The 23,809-nt window shown below is 43.9% G+C and overlaps 1 long non-coding RNA gene across 1 annotated transcript in view; it reads right to left on the reverse strand.

Moving 5' to 3' along the window:
* Positions 1-3,390: 3,390 nt before the first annotated feature.
* Positions 3,391-23,809, reverse strand: part of LOC142068782 (uncharacterized) — a 142,615-nt gene continuing 122,196 nt past the window's right edge. Inside the window, exon 3 of the long non-coding RNA XR_012664658.1 lies at positions 3,391-3,495. This is a non-coding gene — a long non-coding RNA (uncharacterized LOC142068782). The remainder of the gene's footprint in view (positions 3,496-23,809) is intronic.

A 23,809-nucleotide genomic window follows, 5' to 3' on the forward strand; every position in this document is an offset into this window, starting at 1 on the left:
TTGCAGCCACTAGAAGGCAACATTTTCATATACCCAAGTTGGTTGGACATGCCATCCTCCCACAAATATCCCTTCCAGCCTTAAAAATCAATGAATCTGTGATGTTCCAAGACCTGAAATGCAGCATGTAGTACCTTCTGACTAACAATTAAAGGCTAAATTAAGGAGCCTAGATTCTGCCACCCTTTCTTTTTTGATAAAAACGGATACAGTACAGTACATTTATTAAAAGGAATAACTGGCACATGTCTGTAGGAGCTTGTAGGGACAAGAGGGTACCCTAATTCGGACACAATAATATAGATAAATGAGAAATATTTAATTTAGGTCTGGGTAACAAATATGCCATCATAAGGATTCATCAATGGGACAGTGGACTCCTTTTTTGAATTTCAACAAATAAATGGCATTGCCATGCATTGTATCACTAGTAGGGCTGGGGAAAAAATTTCAGCTCAATTTTTTTGGGGTGAAAAATGCAGATTTGGTGATAGCGATTTTTTTTTTAAACTTTTCAATTTGCTGAAAATTTAGAAACATTTTGGATTTTGGTTTAATGTGAAATGTTTTTTCCCCCTCTCAATTTTTCAGAATTGCCAGTGAACCAAAAAATCCATTATTCACACAGCCATTTGTTCGTAATTACTTGTGACATTTTAATTCAATTTATTTTTTTAACATTTTAAAAATTAACGTCTCCCTCTTCACCTAAATACATTAACACCTCCCTGTTCACTTTGCAGAATTTGACTCATGTTTGAAACAGCTGCCTTGTTTCCTTCCAAGAGCTGATTCCTGGGCCCAACCCTGCCAGGTACAGTGTGCCTTCAGCTCCCATTGAGTCCAATGGAAAAGAAGTGAGGATGCTCAGGCACCTTTTGGATCCTTTCCTCTACTAAGTTTTTTATTTCAGAGGTTAGCATTTGCTTTGTATTGAGGACATTTTAAACTACAATTTTCTTGAGTCAATTTTCCTTAAAATGGATGAAGATGTAGGCTCTCACAGAGCGAAGATTATTTATGAGTGAGCCTTTGCGTGTGCATTTGCAATGATGCTAAGGTCACTCAAACTCCAATCCTTACAGCTTTGAAAAGGACTGAGGCCATGATCGCCCAAACAAATAGGTACATTAAATTTCTTCTTCAGTCTAAATATAGGAAATATTTTCTCCCTCTTATTGTAGTTTCTTTCTTATGTAACTTTAAAGCAGTGGTTTTTCCCCTCAGTCTAACATTGTTGCTGATGATAAATCTGCTTCCCAGCCCATGCAGCATTAGTGTGGGAGAAGCGCTGTCATCCTGCATTCTTTGCGCATCATTTCATATTTTCAGATAACTAGAATTACAACAAATAAATCTAGAATGACACTGATGATCTGTGACAATCAGATAATATGCTAAAATACCCATGGGAGATCTGAGTGTCTTTAAACATCATCATTATACTAGTTACTAGTGTTGGGCAAACCTATAAAGTTTCAGAATTTGGATTTATTTGGATGATAATTTAAAAGTACACATGTATGATGTTGGGAGTTGTGTTGGGAATTGGCTAGATGATGCTAGAGTATAGTTGTTAGAGTTAGACTCTTGCAGCTGTGGTTTGTTCTTGGAAAAATCTCAGTTGTTGTGTTTTGCCTTTTCAATGACAAACCCCAAAACAACCATAATTTTGGTCATGGACTCTGAGGGAGTATTTGATGCTTTCCAAGTTTCCCCTGCTCACTCATGATATCAGCAAGCTAAAATAATAAATGCCCTTTGCCCTTTAAAAAATTCTTGTCTTGTTTTTAGGACTATGAAGGATATTAAAATTAAAAAGATGCAAGCTGCATGTGCATTGCTAATATGCATGGAAGAGCATGAAGCAAAACAATCCCAGTACTGCCAGTCACAGGTTCTGGAACTAAGGGCAGTGGGAGTGAGGCAGGACCCCTTGGCTTGAACAGGGTTTCCAGTTTCGTTCAATCATACACAGGGTTTACAGTTTCGTTCAGTGGCTCTCAGCACCCCCACTATTCAAATTGTTCCAGCACCCCTGTTGCCAATATAAACATGTGCATATAAATAAGCCCTGTCATTGCCCAAACGTACACAGGAACACAAAATAAACCAGTACTCAGCAAGCCTGCAACCCCAATGACATCCTCCCCTCCCAAGGTCCTATCCAGGCCCCACACCATTCCTGGAGCTCATCTTCTCACACTCTAATCTCAGCATTTCTCATTTTATCTTCCCATCCAGCCTGTACTTTTCCATCACCCACCCCTCACCAGGTCCTGTAATTCCAAAGGACCTCTGAGAAATCATGGCATCCGGAGGGCAGCAGAGGGAGAACTTAACCAGATGGTATTTCCTGTATAGACACCCCCATACCTCGTGACTCGCTTTCCCCCCTTTCTCTGGGAAAATACATCCAAGACAGGTGACCTCCTCTGTCAGTTTCTTTAGATAGGAGAGGTAATTTCAAACTAACCAATTTTAGCCTAAGAAACATAATTGGGTTCCTCTTATTCTGGGTCATGTTCACTCTATCTAGACTAAAAATGCAGCTTCTCTTTTGTGGCTTTGGGAATCTACAGATGTCTTCTCTTTTTTGTTTGTGGACTGCGAACTTAATTGTTCTGCAGTAGAGTTGGGCTCCGAGTAATTAACAAACCTGTTACCACTTTACTTGACTTCAAATGGCTCGTATGCAATAGGCTGAGACATGATTCCTTGGGACAGTTAAAACCTCTTCCCACAGCATATGGAGTTGCCAATATATTTTTAAAATCACACCATACACCCTAATAATTACAATTACAATTATGGACAAAACAAAAACCAAGAGAGTCCTATCCTGTCATAGCTACAATTAGCTGCTTTCCAATTCACTCATCTCCTTGGGAGAATGTCACCCTAAGGCTCTGCCTACAGCCCTTTAGACCACTGTGGTAGGACTGTGTGTTGGCTATGGATTTCAGTGGAGTGGCCATGCAGTGGGGCTTCTGCAGCTTTGTGCTCAGAGTCATGGAGGTGGAGCTCAGTGCTGACACTGAATCAGGTGGTGTGGCCTGGATAGGGCTATGAATGGAAGAGCAGCTTGCATGTTGATTGGTGTGGAAGTAACTTACATCTCCAATCATTGCTGAGTTCCCCACACAGAGCCTGATTACCTTGGCTTTGTGTGGGGAAGGGGGAATTTCACTCATAGGGTCTTCCCTGCATCATTAGGCATAGCTGTATGTACTTAGGCCTGGGCCTGTCTTTTGGCCAGAATGCTCTCTAAGGTTTACAGAGTGCTGAGCAGACCAGCGCTGTCTAAATTTCATACCACCTCATCCGAGCAACTGTCAGCCCAAGTGCTAGTTGTTAGAGCACTAACTGAAAACAATTGTAAAAGTCACAGCACTGTCATACTCACCGTTTCTGTGCATTGTGATGAGTTCCTCTTCTTGTCATTACTAGTAGGGTAGAGTAGCTTCTCTCTGGCTATCAGATTATTTTGTCATCCTATAGCATAAAAAACAAAATACGATGGGTATAACGGGGCATGTCTACACACTGTAATAGGAGGGTTAAAATGTAAATTTTGTCTGAGATTGTAGCCACAGTGCACATACTGATACACGCTATCATCTGCATTGTTTTAAAGAGATATCTTAAATCATCCTGTCTGCATGGAGAATAGTACGATGAGACATAAGTAAGAACAAAGAACCAGATGGCTCAGGGGATAGTAATAGGGAGTAGTAATGTTTTGGACCAAACGTTTCAAATTTAGATGTCTAAATTTAAGTAACTAAGGGTGAGACTATTCAAAGCTGCCTAATGGATTTACATGCCCAGTTGCTGTTAATATTAATGAGAACTGAATGTCCATATCCCCTTGCAGCCTTGAAAAATCCCATCCTAAATTTGCACTTAGGCGTCTAAATACAAGTGGCTCAATTTTCATAGATGCTGATGTTTCACAAGTCCCAGTGAAGTCCATGAAATCTCTCCAGATGATCAGAACCTTTGAAATCAGCCCACTTATACATCGGTGCCTAAATACAGATGTAGGTGCCCAAAATTAGCCACTTGCAAAAACTAGGGTTTTTGATTTCAAAAGGGCTGACTTTCAAAAATTAAGGAAATTAGTTAGGGAAGTGGATTGGACTGAAGAATTTATGGGTTTAAAGGTAGAGGAGGCCTGGGATTATTTTAAATTAAAGCTGCAGAAGCTATCGGAAGCCTGCATCCCAAGAAAGGGGAAAAAATTCATAGGCAGGAGTTGTAGACCAAGCTGGATGAGCAAGCATCTTAGAGAGGTAATTAAGAAAAAGCAGAAAGCATATAGGGAGTGGAAGAAGGGAGGGATCAGTAAGGAAAGCTACCTTATTGAGGTCAGAATATGTAGGGATAAAGTGAGACAGGCTAAAAGTCAAGTAGAGTTGGACCTTGCAAAGGGAATTAAAACCAATAGTAAAAGGTTCTATAGTCATATAAATAGGAAGAAAACAAAGAAAGAAGAAGTGGGACCGCTAAAAACTGAGGATGGAGTGGAGGTCAAGGATAATCTAGGCATGGCCCAATATCTAAACAAATACTTTGCCTCAGTCTTTAATAAGACTAAAGAGGATCTTAGGGATAATGGTAGCATGATAAATGGGAATGAGGATATGGAGGTAGACATCACCATATCTGAGGTAGAAGCGAAACTCAAACAGCTTAATGGGACTAAATCGGGGGGCCCAGATAATCTTCATCCAAGAATATTAAAAGAATTGGCACAAGAAATTGCAAGCCCATTAGCAAGAATTTTTAATGAATCTGTAAACTCAGGGGTTGTACCGTATGATTGGAGAATTGCTAACATAGTTCCTATTTTTAAGAAAGGGAAAAAAAGTGATCCAAGTAATTATAGGCCTGTTAGTTTGACATCTGTAGTATGCAAGGTCTTGGAAAAAATTTTGAAGGAGAAGGTAGTTAAGGACATTGAAGTCAATGGTAAATGGGACAAATTACAACATGGTTTTACAAAAGGTAGATCGTGCCAAACCAACCTGATCTCCTTCTTTGAGAGAGTAACAGATTTTTTAGATAAAGGAAACGCAGTGGATCTAATTTACTTAGATTTTAGTAAGGCGTTTGATACTGTGCCACATGGGGAATTATTAGTTAAATTGGATAAGATGGGCATCAATAGGAAAATTGAAAGGTGGATAGGGAATTGGTTAAAGGGGAGACTACAACGGGTCCTACTGAAAGGTGAACTGTCAAGTTGGAGGGAGGTTACCAGTGGAGTTCCTCAAGGATCGGTTTTGGGACCAATCTTATTTAATCTTTTTATTACTGACCTGGGCACAAAAAGTGGGAATGTGCTAATAAAGTTTGCAGATGATACAAAGCTGGGAGGTATTGCTAATTTAGAGAAGGACAGGGATACCCTACAGGAGGATCTGGATGACCTTGTAAACTGGAGTAATAGGAATAGGATGAAATTTAATAGTGAGAAGTGTAAGGTCATGCATTTAGGGATTAATAACAAGAATTTTAGTTATAAGCTAGGGACGCATCAACTAGAAGTAACGGAGGAGGAAAAGGACCTTGGAGTATTGGTTGATCATAGGATGACTATGAGCTGCCAATGTGATATGGCTGTGAAAAAAGCTAATGTCATCTTGGGATGCATCAGGAGAGGTATTTCCAGTAGGGATAAGGAGGTTTTAGTACCATTATATAAGGCACTGGTGAGACCTCACCTGGAATACTGTGTGCAGTTCTGGTCTCCCATGTTTAAGAAGGATGAATTCAAACTGGAACAGGTACAGAGAAGGGCTACTAGGATGATCCGAGGAATGGAAAACTTGTCTTATGAAAGGAGACTCAGGGAGCTTGGCTTGTTTAGCCTAACTAAAAGAAGGTTGAGGGGAGATATGATTGCTCTCTATAAATATATCAGAGGGATAAATACCAGAGAGGGAGAGGAATTATTTAAACTCAGTACCAATGTGGACACAAGAACAAATGGATATAAACTGGCCACTAGGAAATTTAGATTAGAAATTAGACGAAGGTTTCTAACCATCAGAGGAGTGAAGTTTTGGAATAGCCTTCCGAGGGAAGTAGTGGGGACAAAAGATCTATCTTGCTTTAAGATTAAACTCGATAAGTTTATGGAGGAGATGGTATGATGGGATAACATGGTTTTGGTAATTAAATATTCATGGTAAATAGGCCCAATGGCCTGTGATGGGTTTTTAGATGGGGTAAGATCCAAGTTACCCGGGAAGGAATTTTCTGTAGTATCTGGCTGATGAATCTTGCCCATATGCTCAGGGTTTAGCTGATCGCCATATTTGGGGTCGGGAAGGAATTTTCCTCCAGGGCAGATTGGAAGGCCCTGGAGGTTTTTCGCCTTCCTCTGTAGCATGGGGCACGGGTCACTTGCTGGAGGATTCTCTGCTCCTTGAGGTCTTCAAACTACAATTTGGGGACTTCAATAGCACAGATATAGATGTGAGGTCTTTTTTAGGAGTGGTGGGTGAAATTCTGTGGCCTGCATTGTGCAGGAGGTCAGACTAGATGATCATAATGGTCCCTTCTGGCCTAAATATCTATGAATCTATGAATCTATGAATCTATGAAAATGTTGGCCCTAACCTCTATATCAACAATTCAAATCTTGTCCATGTCAGTGGCCAAAATCAGCATTACTGGGGCTGGTTGAAATTTTTTTAAATTCCCAATTTCAACAAAAATGTCCATCAAAATTTCAGTGAGTCGAAGAAGGCAAAAATGTTATGTGAAATTTCATCCCGTTTTTCCACCAGCTGTAATATTTACGACCAGAGAGTTGTTCATCTGCCTATGTAAAAGGACATGGTGGCCTCAGATTAGTTTTATGTCATAAAAAAGATCATCACAATTGAAATAAATTGGTCCCTCTTGTTGAATCCTTTAAAACTGGACTGGCCATTCCATTGACTTCAATGAGCTTTGGATCAGGCCCTATAGCCTGGGGAATAATCCCGCACTGCCAAAGGATTAAATAAGCGATGTAAAAGGCCCTGACCATGTCCAGTTTCTATCTTTCTATGCAAGATAGTAAAGAAATACTGGATGAGAGAGAAATGACATATAGATACAGACTCCATAATGCAAATGAGAGAATAAAGAAACAAAATAAGAAAGAGGACAATAAATAATGCAAGGAAGAGGAAAAGTGAAGAAATATAGGGTATAAAAACAGAAGAAAAAGTACTGAATGAAACTAACTAGATGAAAAGAACCTAGAGATATGGGGGAGAAAGTCTGGGAAAATCTGGGAAAAAACAAGCAGGACGAAGCCTCAGAGAACTGGAAAATGAGATTGAGAAGAGTGAGAGAGTCAGAAATAAATAACTAAAGTTAGAAAATAAATTCTGTAATTGAATTGGCATTGGTAAAAGAAAATGACTACAAATATGGCCGTAATATTTAATGCCCTGTAAAATGTCAACTTCATGCATATAACAGTGCCGGCTGGTGTTTAGTATTTTTCTAGCTCCAGGACTCAGCTGACATTATGAATTACTGGAAATATAGACCAGAATTCTACTTTCCTTATTCAACTGTTTCCTGAAAATGCTAGTAATGGCAGTTTGCCTTTTCCTTGCAGATTTCAATGGGCTGCGTCAGTTTAAACCACCCATCACGAACAGTGTGTCTTTCATTTCCAAATATGCTGCAGAAACGAAAAGGTCCAGAACCTAGGATGAGTTGTCTAACCAAACACAGATGATTTCAGTCTGGTACTTCTGCCCCGCTTTTTGACATATGGAATCTCAAAGTGAGGTAATAACACATGGAGACTTTCAAACAGGCAGAATTAAAAGAGGAGATGGCAGTGATGGCTTCATTTGCCTCTAGGTTACTCAGTCCAGTTCCCAGTGGACTAGTGTTCACATTGCAAAAATCATTAGTATAATGGGCACCCATTGACAATTTCTTGGGCAGAACCAGGAGAGAGGCCAATGAGTGACTTTAACTATGCTCCCTGGCTTTAGACAATCATCCTTGGAATTCAGGGGGTAGGCACACTGGCACAGAGAAAGCTCCACTGTAAAGCACCCAGCATATTAAATAATATCTGCAGGAATTGCTTCTTTACTATTATTGCAGTTGATTAACATTTATATTGCAGTAGCGTTTAATGGAACTGGGGTTCTATGCTGCCTCAAGAAATTACAATCTACGAAAAAACTGGTGATTAAGAAAAATGACACCTTGTTAAAAATATCATACTTAGACATGGCACTTATATAGGGCCTTTCATTCAACCATCTGAAAGCACCTTACAAACATTTGTCATTACTAACAGAACCCATGTTTAAAGGGGCATTATTGTACCTGTTACAGAAGAGGCACAGCAGAGAAGTTAAATGGCTTGGCTGAGCTCATTTGGGACCTGACTGAAGTCAGTGGGAGTCTTCAACGGCCTTTGGATCTGGCCAGAATATTTGTTGTGGATTCAGAAAGAGAATCCAATATCCTTCTGTAACCAAGTGTCACCAACTGCTTCCTAAACATACAATTGGAATTGTATTGTAGTTCTAATCTGAAAAATGACTGAAAAAATATCACTATGTGGTTCCATGTTTATTATTTCACATTGATTCCAGATCAAATTTGTTCATTTCACAAATACATTTTCTATGGGTTCTTTCCTTCTCATGTATCATTCTAGTCATTAACATTCTTCAGGCCAGATTCTGCCCTTAACTACACCACTGTAACCTTAATAAAGGCAAATGGCACTGACAGGTGTAACTGAGGTTGTAATTCAGTCTGCAGGGTCTTTATTCCATCCTGGCAATGATGCATAAGTACGAACAAATTCAGTCTGACTCTCAGGGTCTGCCAGCTAAGGAAAGCCATCTTTTACATGCTAGTTGGACACTGCACCACTGAGACACAGTAGGAGCAGACGCCCATGCTACCATTTTCACAGCAGACCTATTTTGGCTAATAGCTTTATTGTAACATTACACGTGATTGGGCTGACCCGGGAGCAGGGCAGGAATCCCACTGATTTTGTGGGTCTGAATCTAGCTCCTGCTTCAAGTACCTAGCACCAGTCTTTTTGGTACTGATGATTACTTCCCCCTTTCTGGGAAGCGTGCTGTTGAGGCCAAAGCTTTATCAACGCTCCACCCCTGCCTGCTGCTCACCTGCACATAAAGGGAGCAGCTATTCTCTCCTCCCTGCAGGCTCTAGCAGTGTGGGCAGCCCAAACAAGGGGAATAATGAGTGCTCCATATGCCCCAGTGACAGCATGTGGGGGTGGACAGGCATGCAGGGTCACGTACCCCTCCACATTTGCTGCTTGGATTGTACTGAGTATGATCATATGAACTGAGCATACTCTGTAACATCTGCTGAAGCCGCTGCCCTCACTCTGTCCCTCCACTATCAGCAGGTCGGTGGCATCTCTGATATGCTCCCATTCCTCTCTGCGTTGATGCACAACATGGTTGAGCCCTAAGATCATTTTTTGTGCTTTCATTCTAGGTTTTGTTTAGATTTGGTTTCCTTTTCTCTCTCTCTCTCTCTGTGTGTGTGTGTGTGTGTTTAGATTTGGTTTCCTTTTCTCTCTCTCTCTCTCTCTCTCTCTCTGTGATTTTAAAGCTCATTTTTGTTAAGGTGCCCAGTGGCTGTTGGGCACTGGACACCAAATTCAATGTTTTATTATTTGTTTTTAATCATACCTGTTCACAGCACACTATATAACATTGCGTGCCACCGATGAAGCCATTTATTTCCAAGGAGACTTAGTCCAAAAGCAATAGCATGGGAGTTAAATGCACACAGGGGAAGTACATACTAGCTAGTTTGCAAGGTACCAGCTTGTCTGGTCACACACTGTCAGGCTGTTTCTATGCCCTGGTCTACACTAGGACTTTAGGTCGAATTTAGCAGTGTTAAATCGATGTAAACCTGCACCCGTCCACACGATGAAGCCCTTTATTTCGACTTAAAGGGCTCTTAAAATCGATTTCCTTACTCCACCCCTGACAAGTGGATTAGCGCTTAAATCGGCCTTGCCGGGTCGAATTTGGGGTCGAATTTGGGGTACTGTGGACACAATTCGACGGTATTGGCCTCCGGGAGCTATCCCAGAGTGCTCCATTGTGACCGCTCTGGACAGCACTCTCAACTCAGATGCACTGGCCAGGTAGACAGGAAAAGAACCGCGAACTTTTTAATCTCATTTCCTGTTTGGCCAGCGTGGCAAGCTGCAGGTGATCGTGCAGAGCTCAGCAGCAGAGGTGACCATGATGGAGTCCCAGAATCGCAAAAGAGCTCCAGCATGGACCGAACGGGAGGTACGGGATCTGATCGCTGTATGGGGAGAGGAATCCGTGCTATCAGAACTCCGTTCCAGTTTTCGAAATGCCAAAACCTTTGTCAAAATCTCCCAGGGCATGAAGGACAGAGACCATAACAGGGACCCGAAGCAGTGCCGCGTGAAACTTAAGGAGCTGAGGCAAGCCTACCAGAAAACCAGAGAGGCGAACGGCTGCTCCGAGTCAGAGCCCCAAACATGCCGCTTCTATGATGAGCTGCATGCCATTTTAGGGGGTTCAGCCACCACTACCCCAGCCGTGTTGTTTGACTCCTTCAATGGAGATGGAGGCAACATGGAAGCAGGTTTTGGGGACGAAGAAGATGATGATGAGGTTGTAGATAGCTCACAGCAAGCAAGCGGAGAAACCGGTTTTCCCGACAGCCAGGAACTGTTTCTCACCCTGGACCTGGAGCCAGTACCCCCCGAACCCACCCAAGGCTGCTACCTGGACCCGGCAGGTGGAGAAGGGACCTCCGGTGAGTGTACCTTTTAAAATACTATACATGGTTTAAAAGCAAGCATGTGAAAATATTACTTTGCCCTGGCATTCGTGGCTCTCCTGGATGTACTCCCAAAGCCTTTGCAAAAGGTTTCTGGGGAGGGCAGCCTTATTGCGTCCTCCATGGTAGGACACTTTACCACTCCAGGCCAGTAACACGTACTCGGGAATCATTGTACAACAAAGCATTGCAGTGTATGTTTGCTGGCGTTCAAACAACATCCGTTCTTTATCTCTCTGTGTTATCCTCAGGAGAGTGAGATATCACTCATGGTCACCTGGTTGAAATAGGGTGCTTTTCTTCAGGGGACACTCAGAGGAGCCCGTTCCTGCTGGGCTGTTTACCTGTGGCTGAACAGAAATGTTCCCCGCTGTTAGCCACAGGGAGGGGGGAGGGTTGAGGGGGTAGCCACGCGGTAGGGGGAGGCAAAATGCGACCTTGTAACGAAAGCACATGTGCTATGTATGTAATGTTAACAGCAAGGTTTACCCTCAAAGAGTGTAGCCACTGTTTTATAAAATGTGTCTTTTTAAATACCTCTGTCCCTTTTTTTTTCTCCACCAGCTGCATGTGTTTCAATGATCACAGGATCTTCTCCTTCCCAGAGGCTAGTGAAGATTAGAAAGAAAAAAAAATGCACTCGTGATGAAATGTTCTCTGAGCTCATGCTGTCCTCCCACACTGACAGAGCACAGACGAATGCGTAGAGGCAAATAATGTCAGAGTGCAGGAAAGCACAAAATGACCGGGAGGAGAGGTGGTGGGCTGAAGAGAGTAAGTGGCGGGCTGAAGACAGGGCTGAAGCTCAAATGTGGCAGCAGCGTGATGAGAGGAGGCAGGATTCAATGCTGAGGCTGCTGGAGGACCAAACCAGTATGCTCCAGTGTATAGCTGAGCTGCAGCAAAGGCAGCTGGAGCACAGACTGCCACTACAGCCCCTGTGTAACCAACCACCCTCCTCCCCAAGTTCCATAGCCTCCACACCCAGATGCCCAAGAACGCAGTGGGGGGGCCACCGGCCAACCAGCCACTCCACCAGAGAGGATTGCCCAAAAAAACAGAAGGCTGGCATTCAATAAATTTTAAAGTTGTAAACTTTTAAAGTGCTGTGTGGCATTTTCCTTCCCTCCTCCACCACCCCTCCTGGGCTACCTTGGTAGTCATCCCCCTATTTGTGTGATGAATGAATAAAGAATGCATGAATGTGAAGCAACAATGACTTTATTGCCTCTGCAAGCAATGATTAAAGGGAGGAGGGGAGGGTGGTTAGCTTGCAGGGAAGTAGAGTGAACCAAGGGGCGGGGGGTTTCATCAAGGAGAAACAAAGAGAACTTTCACATCGTAGCCTGGCCAGTCATGAAACTGGTTTTCAAAGCTTCTCTGATGCGTATCGCGCCCTCCTGTGCTCTTCTAACCGCCCTGGTGTCTGGCTGCGTGTAACCAGCAGCCAGGCGATTTGCCTCAACCTCCCACCCTGCCATAAACGTCTCCCCCTTACTCTCACAGATATTGTGGAGCACACAGCAAGCAGTAATATCAGTGCGAATATTGGTTTCGCTGAGGTCTAAGCGAGTCAGTAAACTGCACCAGCGCGCCTTTAAACGTCCAAATGCACATTCTTCCATCATTCTGCACTTGCTCAGCCTGTAGTTGAACAGCTCCTGACTACTGTCCAGGCTGCCTGTGTACGGCTTCATGAGCCATGGCATTAAGGGGTAGGCTGGGTCCCCAAGGATACATATAGGCATTTCAACGTCCCCAACAGTTATTTTCTGGTCTGGGAATAAAGTCCCTTTCTGCAGCTTTTGAAACAGACCAGAGTTCCTGAAGATGCGAGTGTCATGTACCTTTCCCGGCCATCCCACGTTGATGTTGGTGAAACGTCCCTTGTGATCCACCAGAGCTTGCAGCACTATTGAAAAGTACCCCTTGCGGTTTATGTACTCGCCGGCTTGGAGCTCCAGTGCCAAGATAGGGATATGGGTTCCGTCTATGGCCCCACCACAGTTAGGGAATCCCACTGCAGCAAAGCCATCCACTATGACCTGCACATTTTCCAGGGTCACTACCCTTGATATCAGCAGATCTTTGATTGCGTGGGCTACTTGCATCACAGCAGCTCCAACAGTAGATTTGCCCACTCCAAATTGATTCCCAACTGACCGGTAGCTGTCTGGGGTTGCAAGCTTCCACAGGGCTATCGCCACTCGCTTCTCAACTGTGAGGGCTGCTCTCATCTTGGTATTCATGCGCTTCAGGGCAGGGGAAAGCAAGTCACAAAGTTCCATGAAAGTGCCCCTATGCATGCGAAAGTTTTGCAGCCACTGGGAATCGTCCCAGACCTGCAACACTATGCGGTCCCACCAGTCTGTGCTTGTTTCCTGAGTCCAGAATCGGCATTCCACAGCATGAACCTGCCCCATTAGCACCATGATGCATGCATTGGCAGGGCCCATGCTTTCAGAGAAAATCTGTGTCCATGTCCTGATCACTCACGTGACCGCGCTGACGTCGCCTCCTCGCCCGGTATCGCTCTGCCAGGTTCTGGTGCTGCATATACTGCTGGATAATGCATGTGGTGTTTAATGTGCTCCTAATTGCCAAAGTGAGCTGAGCGGCCTCCATGCTTGCCTTGGTATGGCGTCCGCACAGAAAAAAGGCGCGGAACGATTGTCTGCCGTTGCTCTGACGGAGGGAGGGGCGACTGACGACATGGCTTACAGAGTTGGCTTCAGGGAGCTAAAATCAACAAAGGGGGTGGCTTTACATCAAGGAGTATTTCAGGCAGGACTTCACGGAGGGTTCCAATAAGAAATGGTGCACCTAAGTTATTGTTCTTATTGGAACAATGAGGTTAGTCTGGCCTCTGATTGATACATGGCTAGATTTACCTCGCTGCACCTTCTCTGTGAGTGACTGCAGTGTGACCTAGAGGAATGAGTCCCCTAGACCGGGGGGGGGGGGGGAAGCAAATGAGTACAAAACAAATCTGGTCTATTTCTTGTTTTGATCCACTCCATCTATCCTTTACATCTTTGGCTGGCAGCAGACGGTGCAGAAGGACTGCAAGCCATCCACATCTCATGGCTGCCCGGCAGAAGATGATGCAATAGGACTGCTAGCAATCCGTATCGCCTGCCTGCTCACCATAAGACAGTTCAATAGGACTGACTGCAGGACTCAAGAGAATGACCTGGTCGAGTCACTCCAAATTTAGTTCCTGCGCCCATGTCTGCCCAGGCGCTCCTGGCCGACGTGGCCAGGAGCACCTCGGACATGACGAGGACGGCTACCAGTCGTACTGTACTGTCTGCTGCCACAAGGCAATGGGTTGCTGCTACTGTGTAGCAATGCAGTACCGCGTCTGCCAGCACCCAAGAGACATACTGTGACGGTTACCTGAGCGGGCTCCATGCTTGCCGTGGTATGGTGTCTGCACAGGTAACTCAGGAAAAAAGGCGCGAAACGATTGTCTGCCCTTGCTTTCATGGAGGGAGGGAGGGAACGGGGGCCTGACGATATGTACCCAGAACCACCCGTGACAATGTTTTAGCCCCATCAGGCATTAGGATCTCAACCCAGAATTCCAATGGGCAGCGGAGACTGCGGGAACTGTGGGATAGCTACCCACAGTGCAACACTCCGGAAGTTGACTCTAGCCTTGGTACTGTGGAAGCACTCCGCCGAGTTAATGCACTTAATGCACTTAGAGCATTTTCTGTGGGGACACACACACTCGAATATATAAAACCGATTTCTAAAAAACCGACTTCTATAAATTCGACCTAATTCCGTAGTGTAGACATACCCTATGTCAAATCTCCCCAGGACCTGCATACATTCTTCACACAGATGCTATGTATTTTGATTTCCACCCTGCATAAATTCTCAACATAAATTCAAAGAGCCATGCACGTACATTACCCAAATTCTTATAAAATGTTTCATTTCTTGGAAAAACAACAAAGTTCAAAAGGGGGATTTTTTGCCCCTCTTTCTCAGTGGCTTCTGTTGGAGTGAACAAAAATAGCAGCTCTGAGGAGATCAAGATTCTATATTAATCACAATCAGACAAGGTGCACAGCATGTAAATGTTTTTCCACTCGGCTCCTTCAGAAGCTGCTAATTCCAATAATGTCAATGTTTGAGCCCAGTTTTGTACTTACATATTGCCTATAGCCAAGAGTTCATGGGAAACACGGACTAAAAGAACAGCTAGATAGCTGCTAGCACAGTGCTGCTTATTTCAAAACAGAACTAGGAGCCAACAGGTTGATGGGATGTATTCTCAACTTAAGACAAGTTTATTATTTCAAGTCTCTTTAGAGAATTACACTGTGTTGGGTTGATAAAAATAGCATGCATTGTGAATACAAAACATGAGTTAAAATACATAATCCTTTTTTTTATGATTACCTTTGTTCGTTAATAATCCTAAACCCTGAACAGAAATCTATTTTGGGGTCACAGTTATGTTCACACTAATATTCAAAATGTTAACAAAATAACCACATGTGTATGTTTCTGTGTCCATGAGTAACTTATATTCAAGGTGAAAAACTGGCCTTTATTGGCATAAGTTATAGGAGAAAAGAATTAATAAAGTAAAGTCAATGCCAAAAACTTCCATCTAACAAATGCCATCTCACGCAATGAAAGTCTCAGGTAACAGCAAGGCCTCTGTTTGATAAAAAGTGTATTTTTCATTTAATCATAAGTTCATAAGAGATGCTTGGCACATTCACTGATAGGAATTATGGTGTGTGCTTACACCATTAGAAACAGACCCCACAGTAGATGTAGTACCATCAACAGAATTGTACAACTAACTCAAACAAACCATGGGCTCTTCAAAGTGCTGGCGTAGATTTTATAGAATATCTCCCATAAACCTCACACAAAAAAATCCTCTGGTATGCAGCAGGGTCTGGAAAAAGCTCACAATCCCCATTGTTAGTCTATGTCCACTAGCTGTGTAAGACAGGAGTGTCAGGATCCTGTGCAGCAATGCAGAGATTTTCTTGGCCACCAGATGAGCTGGGTCCTATTAGATCCAACACGTGCACATAAAAGATTTTTGAAGTTTCTCTGAGGAAGAGGAAACTAGGGGCAAAGACAGACGGAAAATTGGCATCCAGGAGAAAATTTAGGCTGCATGAACCCTTCTTGCATGGTGTGGAGTCTAGCTCTGTGGGACTCCCCTGTTTTAGAAAGAAGGGATTGCAAATGGGGCAAGGATGGGCTATGGGAGGAGCTAAAGGATTCACTGCTGAATGGATTCCTTGGTCCTTATTCCCATAAGGAGGCAAGGGTGGGACATAACACAAAAGCCACAGATGCTAATCTTCTCTTTTGGCGGCGTTGACTGCCAGCAAGTGCATCTTTATTCTACGGGCAATCACTCAAGTCAAACCTCACTGAAATTGATGGGTGTGCTAATCACCTTCCAGTCAGGCTGAAACAATAGAAACCATGGCCCAAAGGTGAGACCCACTATTAGTGCAGGGGCTGGGAACTGATTTTGGCGGCGTAACAGGTATGGAGAGGCTCTACTTTCGCTCCATGTCTTGTAGATGAAATGTGGGGGACTTTCTCCTAATGCAACAGTGGCTACATCAGGTACTCATGCTGAGCACTGGGGAAAGGATTTGCCCCTGAGGCATCTTGAGCTCAAGGAAGATCACATGACTTGGTGACTGACCTGAAGGAATGAGTAATGTGACAGGCAAAAGCTGACAGCTGTGTACTGGCTGAGGCACAACAAGTCTATCGGGGCATCCATAGATGGACACTCAGAGCAGCATCTTTCTCATGCCTGGAGAGACAGGCTAAAAGTAATATCCCTTCTAAGGGATATGGGGTGTGCTAGAGTTAATGGACACTTCATTTTCATTCATACTAAAGCTCCTCTACACTGTTCTGGTAGTGTAAACGGGCCTTAAAATGGATGTAACTTAACACTAACACTCACTTTAAGGTCCCTGTACTCTCCCAGAGCAGAGTCAAGGTGTCCTAGGGCATGGCTACACTTGCAGATGTAGAGCACTTTGAATTAAACCAGCCTTTGTAGAGCGCAGTAGGGAAAGTGCTGCAGTCTGTCCACACTGACAGCTACAAGCGCACTGGCATGGCCACATTAGCAGCTCTTGCAATGGCCACAGAGAGCAGTGCATTGTGGTAGCTATCCCAGCATGCAAGTGACTGCAACGTGCTTTTCAAATGGGGGGGAGTGTAACAGGAGGTGTGTTGTGTGTATGTGGGGGGAGAGAGAGTGGATTTTGGGGGGGCTGAGAGCATGTCAGCATGCTGTCTTGTAAGTTCAGACAGCAGCAGACCCCCCCCCCCGCCTCTCTCTCTCTCACACAGCATTCCACAGTAATGGCTGCTTTGTCTCAGAGCAGATAAGCAGCCAGCTGTCAGAAATGGAGCTTTCAAAGGACATATCCGCATTCCTGCAGCGAGTTCAAAACAATGAGAAGAGTGGCCACTTGACATAAGGGGATTATGGGATGTTTCCGGAGGCCGATCAGAGCACAGTAATGCAACACCTCGTTCACACTGATGCCCAGGTGTTGCAGTCAAGGCACAACAAGTGTTAATCTTCTTGCCGAGGTGGAGTACCAGGAGCACTCTCGCCATGGAATCAGAGCGCTCTACGTGCCTTGCCAGTGTGGCCGGGGAGTGAGCTAGGGTGCCCGGCGCTGCTTTAATGTGCTCTAACTCGCAAGTGTAGCCAAGCCCTAAGTGTAAGTGAGCATCAGGCCCAATATGTGTAGGGCAAGTGTGGCTCTAGACTATTTCTGGAGGGTGTGCTCTCTTACCCCTGCTGGCATGGTAAATGGGTCCTCCAGCCCCTATAGGGAGAGTGGCCAAAAGAGATTGTGCTGTCCAGTACATACTAAGTGAGATGGTAGATCAGAGTGGGTTTTATCCCTAGATTATACATGCAGGGTAAGAGGCAACTCTCTGGCTTGTAATGGGTGCCGACTGATGGAAGGCTGAGTCACTGTCCTGTGTCACAAGTGTGGAGTGTAGCTTGTTCAATCACCATGAATAATATGGATGAAGCTGGTGGTGATCTGTGGCCCTACTGAAAAGGCAGGCAAGATAAGAGGGTTTCAGCTGTACAGATGGAGAATACAGGGGCAGCATTAATATTGGTATTAGAACTTTAAACAAAGACTTCCTACATTAATAGCAATTAGGGCTTCTTAGGTTTTTTCTTAACTTTTTAAAAGAGCAACATATTCTCAACTTTCCCAGTAACTCTATCCTATTAGTTTCTGTCTGGGAACTTCTTTAAAGTGGACAATAAGTGTGTTTAAATATCCTTATACAAGTCAGAAATGGCTGTATGGATTTGTACTTGTAACTTTAGCGAGACTTGTGTTTCATCAGTGATGCTCGTGAGAATTATAATCTACACTGATTGTACCTGTTGCCGGCATCCAGTGCCGAGAGGCAAAACAACAGCAGGGGTTGGTTCGCTACCCCAGTGTCCCCAACATACTGGTAGAGTTAATTTCTGTTAAACCACAGATGTAGTTACAAGCTTATATTGGGCATGAACAGACCCGGAATTTGAGCCTTCATGGAAGTTAAAAACTTTGTCGGCGTCCAAAGTTCTGACACACTGAAGTGTTAGCAGGGGGTATATCCTCTTGTAACTATGACCCAGGTCATGTGAATGGGATCAAGAAATAAAGAGCCTCTTGCCAGCATGCCTCTGTCACATCTTTATTACACGATGATAGAAAAAGACCAGAGCTGAGATTTTCAGAGGCAAAGGGAGTTGGGTGCTCAGCTCCCTTAAGCAGTGATGAGCTGCCAAAATCTTAACAACCGGTTCCCTCCTCACCCCTTGAGGGGGTCGTGGCCCACCCGCGCTCCCCAGGACTCCTGCCCCATCCACCCCTGTCCCCTGTATGGCCCAAAACTGGGCAGGAGGGTCTCCTGGGCCCCTGTAATGGGTGCCCACCCTGCCCCGCCCCTAAGAGCCAGAGGGACCTGCCAGGGGGCGAGGTGGGGAGTCACGGCGGTCCTGACCTGGGGCGGCTCCTGGGAAGCTTCCAGCAGGTCCCTCTGGCTCCTAGGGGTGGGGGAGCATAGCTAGGGGAGAAGCAGGGGGAGAGGCCGCTCCCCCCACTGATCTCATCAAAAATGGCGCATTAGGCACCAACTCCGTGAGTGGTCCGGGGCTGGAGCCCCCACGGGGAAAATTTGGTGGGTGCAGAGCACCCACTGGCAGCTCCCCGCCCCATGCCCAGCCTCAGCTCACCTCTGCTCCACCTCCTCCCCTGAACACGCCGCCCTGCCCTGCTTCTCTGCCCCCCCTGGCTTCCTGCAAATCAGCTGTTCGTGCGGGCAGCGGCGCGGGTCAAGGGACATGCTGGCCGCCCTTTCAGCAGCTCCCATTGGGCTGGAGCGGCAAACCACGGCCAGTGGGAGCCGCGATCGGCTGAACCTGCAGACGTGGCAGGTAAACAAACCGGTCCGGCCTGCCAGGGGCTTTCCCTGAACAAGCGGCGGACCGGCTTTGAGAACCACTGCTCTATACTCCTAGAGGTTTTGGAGACTGACAATGCTTTGCAGTGGGAGCATGAAGAGACTACATACTGCTAGGCAAAGCCATTCAGAACTTTCTAGTATACTGTTATTCTGGAGGGTTGTTGACTGCCAGCAAGTGCATCTTTATTCTACGGGCAATCACTCAAGTCAAACCTCACTGAAATTGATGGGTGTGCTAATCACCTTCCAGTCAGGCTGAAACAATAGAAACCACGGCCCAAAGGTGAGACCCACTATTAGTGCAGGGGCTGGGAACTGATTTGTAAATAAATAGGAATGCATCAAAGAAATACCTGACTCTATCATCAACCTCTCCTCTCCTTTATCATCAATCTGCAATGAATATTGGCTAGCTGCTTGAGACAAAAGGAGTAATAATACTTTGACCCATGCAAGGAAGTCACTTTGGTTAAGCGTATTTTCTTTACAAGGGTGTAGGCTGGTAGTCCCTATAATCAGCCTGGGACAAACACTCAGACTGTAGCCCTTTCCGAGTCAGGGCCCTGTTTATTAGAAAGGAAACTGGAACAAGAATGAAAAGCAACAGTCCTGTTCTTCAATTGAGATTGTGGGGCACTCAGATCCAAGAGCTTAACGTGCTGGATCTTCCCTCAGCCTAAGGAGGTCCACACAGATTTCCTGCCCTCTCACAACCTTGTGTTGCAGCCATAGGAGAGTGCCCTCCCAGACCTCTCCTGGTCCTAGTCTCCTTCCTGGGGACAGGGTTCTCCTTGATATTCCTGGATTGGGAATCACTACATGTTGTCCAGCTGGGTTGGCTGATTCCCAGAACCTGCCTGCTGGACTCCTTTCCAGAACAGGGCCAGTTATTTCCTGGCTCTTAAAGGGGCAGACCAGCCTGTCACAAAGAGACTAGCTGCCAAGTGAGACAATTAACCATTAGGTTACTGACCTACATAATAAAGCAAAGGCATGTGAATTTGGACAGTTAACAGAAGGATTCATCAGAGACCATATTGTGGCCTAACTTATAACCAGGTCAAAGCAATGTTATTGCAAGAAATGGACATGATTTTGCAAAGAAGCATGTATATCTGCCGGGCTAGTGAAAAGTGTTCTTCCCAAATGAAAATGTTAGCAAGCAGCAAAAGAACGGAAGTGTATCTGATTAAAAATGCATAATCAAGCATAAATACAGAACATGATGATAAATGCCAAAGATCAGATTTCTTTACAATAAATTTTGAGGCAATCACACCACACCATAAGTGTCCCTAACAACGGATATAATGTCATGCATAAAATAAAAGCAAGCATTTTGAAATAAATCCTAAATGCTATAAACTCAAGAAATTCACATTTGAGATTCTACTATGTCTGGAAATCAGTTAGATACAAATATGAACTCCTACTGTCATTTTTACAGTCACTTTTCAGAGGAGAAGCCTTTCACTCTGATCCCACGAATGAAAAAATGTCACTGTCAAAGGCAGCATTTGGAATGTCCGGTAAAATGGGATTTTACAAATTATGACATAATTTTTCCAAGATGTTTACGAAGGTAAAATGTGGAATGTTTTGAAATGTTAATAGCTCCTGCTGCATTTAAAAACAACAATCCTTCTGCACCTGGGTGGCCACCTCTGTCTCATTAATTTAATGGTAAACATGTCTAAGGGAAGGATGGAGATATGGGAGGAAATGTGTCAGCAGCCAACTCTAGAGAACCAACCAAAGTTATTCAAAAGATGAAAGATTAACTCTGAAAATGACTCCAACTGCTACTTCTTCCTTTTTCCGATGTTGCTATGGAATGTGTTGCTGCCATTGCTTTCCAGGCAGCCCTCTGTAGGACCCATTTGTGTGGGATTTCCACAGTTTTTGTTCACCTGTTTTCCATGTGACAGACAGAAAAGTAGAGCTTATTGCACAATGCAAATGATTCCATTCGGTTTTAACTGATTAAACTGCTGAATTATGAGAGATGTTACCACTTTCTCATTCCTTCAGTGAACTAAAGGGTTAGACCATCCTGACTATATTTGACTTTTCTATGCTTTTGAACTTTCCCTAAGCCTTGCTTCTGTGGAAATAAATAATAATAATGATAAGAAAAGCATGTGGCGGGTTCATTAACTCATTTTTAGCTATACTAATATTGTGTTTGGCTGAATGATTAAGACACACATACATGACATTTGGGGCACACTATTTTCTAGCCTGTCCTGTGTTGATGGACTGTAAAAGAAACCCAGATGTGAAATCTTATGAATTTGTTGGGAGATGATCAGAGTATAATGGGGATTGCCTGGACTAGAAGGGTGAAGAATATGGGGCTGAGCCAGCGGTGTTCTCCTGACTGGGTAAAAGGTATTTGTGAAAAACATCTGACCAGAGCTAATCTGTTACTATACTGCACTGAAGCCCTCTATCAGTCAAGATGAATACATCTTTTTAGAACTTTACAGTATCTCTTAAGGGTTATAGATTTCTTTGTATTTAAAAATTGAGGGTGGGATTTTCAAACAGGCCTAAGAGATTTAAGGTGGTCAACTCCCACTGAAAGTTTGGCACCTAACCACCTCCTTTGAAAATTCAGCCTCAGTGTATTCATCATAGAATACCAGGGTTGGAAGGGACCTCAGGAGGTCATCTAGTCCAAACCCCTGCTCAAAGCAGGACCAATCCCCAATTTTTGCCCCAGATCCCAAATGGCCCCCTGAAGGATTGAACTCATAGCAGGCCAATGCTCAAACCACTGAGCTATCCCTCCCCACAATCACATTCAATCAATCCTGATCACTAAGAGGTTTTAGATCAAAATGGTGCATTATAGAAAGAATACAGTGTGTATTTACTTGTATGAATCTTACATAAGAACGGCCATACTGGGTTAGACCAATGGTCCATTTAGACCAGTATCCTGCCTGTCAACCATGGCCATTGCCAGGTGCTTCAGAGGGAATGAACAGAACACTCAGTCAGAAGGTAGGGACAAGATTTAAGGTTTTAAATGCACATTGCTTATTTCTTACCATTTTGCATTGTTTTATCTTTTAATGGATTGCATAACTTATGTAGCTGCTACTGTTAACATTTAAAATAACAAAAGTTTATCTGTTGACACCAGAGACAGTGCATGATATTTGGAATATGCTCATTCACTATATCATAGTGAGTTTCCTGTGAGGCATCCCTGGGTCACAAAGACCCTAAGAACATCTCCTCCTGCAGTGACCTACAGGAAGTTCTACCCCTCTGCCAAGAGATATTGTTTGGTGTTTCATTTAGGAAGGGAGCGTGCTTGGTATGTTAAAGGTGATTTGCAAAGACAAAAAAGGACTTGTGCTCTATTTTGCTTCGTTATAATGGATAAAGGATTCCCTCTCCCCCCAGTTGTTTTATTTTACATTAGAAATTCGGTCCTATATAGCCTGGAAGGCTTTGGCCTTCTCTACGCTATGACAATGTGGACTAGGGCTGTTGATTAATGAGAGTTAACTCACATGATTAATTCAAAAAATTAGTCATATTTTGTTTTAGCTCAGGCCTTATTTACTGCATACTATTCCAAACCTGCTCTAAAAATGGAATTATTACATTTCTTCATGAGCTTTTCTATGGCCTTAACCTTATAGTACCTGAGTGCTTCACAAACATTAATCATTTTATTTTCAGAACACTGCTGTGGGATGAACAGGGTATTATTCCCTCATTTTACAGATGGGGAGTTGAGGCACAGAGATATTAAGGTAAACAATATTCACTAATTCTGGGTGCCAAATTTAAGGCACTTAAAATCTATTTTTCAAAGTATTTAACATTGTACAGCAAAAGCTTTTTAAAGAAAAGGTCTCCAGAATTTTTTAACTTGAGCAAAACAACCTATTTTTCCCTAGCCTCATTCTTGGAAACTGCTGAACCGTTTTGGCTGAAACTTTCCAAAGAATATCTTCTGCCTGGCACGGGAAATGTCAGCCCAAACAGTTAAAGTTTGGCAAAGTTATAACCAAGTGAAAAGGGGTCTTTAATAATGGAAAGTGTTAGTCCAACTTACTATTAAATGGTGTTACCAGCCACACCTAGAATATGGACTAAAACTTTTTAACTTAACAGGATCCAAGTCCTGCTGTTGTATCGGACTTTCTAAACTGTGTCTAGTGTATGCAGACTCTAGATTTCATTTGGTACTCTATTTTTTCCAGACCCAGCGATCCCTTTCTCACAGGAAATGTAAGTATAAAGTTTTAGTATTATTCAGCTATGCTTTGTGGGAACACAGACCTGTGAACTATGCCGGACTACATGAAGGGGAAATGTTTCTTAAAGCATCAGTTTTTCTCCTGCAGTCATGAGGAACTTTGTGAGCCAAGGATATTGAGAGTGGTTAGCAGACATGTACAACAAAAATACAGTTGCTGGC

Source organism: Caretta caretta, chromosome 1 (assembly GCF_965140235.1).
Source record: "Caretta caretta isolate rCarCar2 chromosome 1, rCarCar1.hap1, whole genome shotgun sequence".
In the NCBI taxonomy this organism is placed as follows: Eukaryota; Metazoa; Chordata; order Testudines; family Cheloniidae; genus Caretta; species Caretta caretta.